The following is a 4,621-nucleotide window of genomic DNA, read 5'->3' on the forward strand; positions in this document are numbered from 1 at the left end:
AGTTGGTCAGTGGATTTTCTCAGGCTGCAAATAGCAGAGGAGGAGATTATCTATCTTTATCCCTCAGAACAGTTTATAAATTTGAATCCCCTGCCTTTGGGTTGCAACAGTTTTTTAACCAATAGGCAACCAGAGTTATCCTGCTTATAATATTACTATAGTTATACTACTGTTGTTATTACATGCCATTGAGTTGTAGGCAATTCATAGTGACCCTATGAATGAAAAGACCTGAACACTTGTATAACTTTCATCACTTCTCCAAGTTCATAGAGTTTCTGGAGGCAAGCTATTTTGGAAGTGGCTACCACTCCTGCGTCCAAGCTTGTTTTAATTGGGGAGATCCACCAAACACTGTCCACCATGGGTGACCATTATCACATTTGATTCAACAGGGTCACAGTGTTCAGCATCACAGCAATCATGAGTTACCTTTGTACAGCAAATGGACAGACCAGTGCTACACTACTTAGAAGAATGTTTGACCAAACTAGTTGCCTTAAATGAAATATTACCAATATTTAATGAGGGATAATGAGTGTTGGTGTATCAGAGACAGTGAGATTGGCTCGGGATAGAGCAGGGGTTTAAGCTATTGTGCATAGGGTTGCTATGAGTTGTAGTTAACTCGACAACAACAACGGTGCTCATGGAATTACGTTTTGCTTAGTGAACCTTTCCTAATTATACCCTAGATCTCAGTTCCTCTATTGTAAAAAGATTTCTTTTCCCCCTAGTCTTCAGAGCCACAGTGGTGAATTATTATCCTAGATTGACTTGTGTTGTTTCTTCTTAATGTTTTCCCTTGATTCTTTTTCTACAAAGTAATACTGAATATACCACTATTGGTTGATGTCACCTTCAACTTTCTTTGCTTAACTCTATCGTAAATACTTTCTAGAAAAGAAGATTCTCCCCTACCAAAGAAATCTTAGTCTTTCTTGGGCCTATAATTATGTCTATTGTGGTAAGAATTCTCTATATACTTTATTATCTTTATTTTTATGTTGGCTTCAAATGGCACATGACCAGAGCATATTAAAGGAGTATGAATAATATATTGAAATAACAACATCGAGTATGTGTAGTGATGAATGGACATATATTAACAATTCTCATTTAGTGGAAACAAATGTAAAGAGAGCATATCTAGAGGACACATGGTTACAGTGCACAACATCCCCAACCAACCAATTGTCCTCATGGTTTCCTGGTCATTCATGTGGACACTAGTAATGTCCCTGTTCTAGCTAGGACCATATTTTTTAAATATGCTTTCTAAGTTTATCTCTTCCAGACTACAAGTTTTCCAACAAAATATAATTTTGGTGCAAGGGTATTGACATCTACCCCTCACCGATCTTCGTAATATAAGTCCTTTAGACACTGTTGCTATAAAGGAGAACGAAGGAAAGTATTCGGATGATAATTCTACGTACAATAAATTAAATAATTGTTTGCCACAGTGAGATTTGGAGCACTTTTCTGTGAATCATCTCTAGTGTATTAATCTCTTACCAAGACAGAAATGACAAGTTCTGATGAATAATGCCAGTGAAAGTGACTTCTTAAAAAGATGTCTAGAGGGTTGTATAAAAAAAAAAAATTTAAACTAAAGTACCAATGTATGCATTTAAAACAAAATGAATGCTTTAGTAGGTGCTCAGTGTTCACCATAGGGCTCTGAAGGCTTCAAATAGTTTTGAGAGCTGACTTTCATACAATTATCTGATAGTGAATTAAAGCCTGGGCTTTTTTCTGTAGCAGTGGAGCGCTATAACCACTGTGCTACCAGGGATTTCTATGTGCTACCAAGTGTCACTTAACCAAAATTAAACTTGACAAAATAATGGCAGTTGTTGCTGTTTTTAGGTACCACAGAGTCAACTATGACTCATAACACTTATAAAACAACAGATTGCAACTTTGCCATATTCTATGTCCTTCTCACAATTTCTAATACTCTCAAGGTCATTGTTATGGCCACTGTGTGGGGTGTCAGAAACCTTGAAAATTGGCTTTTCTAGCCATTGCATTAGCTCTGATTGGGAACACATGGTCTCCAGCTACCTTAACTGTGAACACATGGTCTTGCAAATCACCAACAGCTATGATACTAATATAACACTTTCAACAACATAAAAAAGAATGGTGACTATGATGGACAGATTGTGAGGAGACTGCAGCAATGCTCTGAAGAGACTCTGGAACTGCTGTGAAGTGACTGTGGCAAGTTGTAACTAGAGGAATCGTGGAGATAAAGGCCACATTTAAGGTTTTGCTTACTGAATGATTGAAGGAAAATCTGACTTTTAACTGATTTAAGATAAATTGGATAATTGAGGAACCCAGCGGCTTCTTGCATTTGTGCTATTGAACTGAACCTGAATTGAACTAATTGAGGAATTGTGTTTTGTTAATCTGGCTTGGGAGTGCTGGACTAAATCTGGGCTTACATTGTAAGATATTCTTTTCCTCTCCCGCTCTCTAACCTATTTCCTTTATAAACCTCACAACATTGATTAAAGTCCAAGAATCAACAATAAATATTTGACCCAAAGATTGGTAAAAATAAGTGTAGGAGTATGTGGTGTAGTATGTTTGAATATGTAGCTATTTTCATGGTGCTGTAGACATTTTTGGTTGTAATTATACCAGTTTATTTACAATTTTGAATACATTGTTTTGCAAACAGATTCTTCCAATTTCCCTCACACCTCACCCACCAAATTGTACAACCCCATAATTAATCTCTCCTTACTCCTCGCACATTCTCATCCCTCTGCTTCGACCCTGCCCTCCACCTTTGGATCCTCATACTCATTTTTCAATCATTATTGAAGAAAAATAAATATGTGTACAATATTTGTCCTTGAGGGACTGAGTTACTTCATTCAGCATAATGATCTCCAGTCCCTCCCCAGTTAGGTAATAATTTACAAAACCATGGCTCCTGTATGCTGTGTAGTAGTCCATTGTATGAATGTATCATAGTATCTCAATCCATTCGATTGTGGTTGGACATCTGGGCTGTTTCCATGTGCTTGCGATGGTTAATAACACTGCTATGAACATTAGTGTACAAGTCACCACTTGTGCCTCGGTTCTCATTTGCTCAGGGTATATTTTAAGCAGTGGAATTCCATATGACCCAGTTATGAACATTATTGATGATGACAGTTTCCCCTTATGGAACAAGTGGAAATCAGACTCTGCCACCTTAATGTTGTGTCTGATCAATTCAAAATTGATGTCTGAAGTGAAGGTATTTGTTGCTCCAGACACATAGAAAAATGCTTTGGATTTGTAAATGTGGGGCTTGGGAATGTACAGTTAAAATGGTTATTGTTTGTTTTTAAAAAAATAGGGGAGAAAACTCAGAAGGTTACTTTTGCTGCTATTAAGACCGAAAGATATTCTTGATATCTTCCCACAGCTCACCTGATGTTGGTTCATTAATGTCCAAGGCCTCAAACCTGTTCCTGAGATGGTTTTGAAATTTAGGTGGGATAGGCTCAGGTCAAATTTTGGTTCCCATGGCTTAATTTAATTTTCCTCAGCTCCAGCTTGAACTTGCATATGAGTAGTTGGTGGTTTGTTCTACAATCAGAACCTGGCCTAGTTTTCATAGCTGATACTGAGCTTCTCCAGTGATTCTTTCCACAGATATAATTGATCTGATTCCTATGCATACCATCTGGTGAAATCCATGTGTATAGCCAGCGTTTGTGTTTCTTATAAAATGTATTTGCAATGAATAAGTCAATGATTGTGAAAAATTCTATCATTTATCTCCAGCTTAATTTCTGTAACCAATTCTATGTTTCTGCTAATCCTTCTTTTTGATTCCCAACTTTTGCATTCCAGTCACCCATTATTATTAATGCATCTTGATTGCATGTTCGATCAATCTCTGACTGCAAAAGTTGGAAGAAATCTTCTATTTCACCCTCTTTGGATCTGGTTGTTGGTGCATATATTTGAATGATGGTGGTATTCACTGGACTTCCTTGTATGTGTATGGATATTATCCTATCACTCAAAACATTACATTTCAAGATGGAGCTAGAAATTACTTTTTTAACTCTGAAAGCAACCCCACTATGACTCACCTTCTCATATGATCCTTTGATTAAAAATGATCCATGCCAGTCCATCTCATTTCGGCATTAGCTAGTATGTCAATATTTATGTGTTCCATCTCCTTCTGAACAATACCCAATTTTCCTACATTCATGGTTCTTACATTCCATGTTCCAATCACTAGTGTCTGCTTACAACTGTTCTTCCATCTATTTGTTTCCGTACTTGAGGGCTCAGTCTCAGTTGCCATATCTGCTAGTCTAAGCGTGCTCCGTTGTACAGCGGGTTTTCAAAGACCTGCTATTTCAGAAGTGGATGGCCAATTCTTCTTCTTAGTCTGTCTTAATTAGATTGTTCAGATTTAGAACACTGTCTGACAGACAAGAATTTAACAGAAAATACCTGTGGGAGAATATCAAGAATATCATCTAGGAAGAATTTAAAAGGTCATTACAAAAACAATGGAGGAAGAAAAGACTAAGATGGATGTCAGACAAAACTCTAAATATTGCACTGGAGCACTGAGAAGCCAAAGCAA

The sequence above is a fragment of the Elephantulus edwardii genome, unplaced genomic scaffold, assembly GCF_000299155.1.
Source record: "Elephantulus edwardii isolate Elephantulus edwardi_28Jun2011 unplaced genomic scaffold, EleEdw1.0 scaffold00329, whole genome shotgun sequence".
NCBI classification, from domain to species: Eukaryota; Metazoa; Chordata; class Mammalia; order Macroscelidea; family Macroscelididae; genus Elephantulus; species Elephantulus edwardii.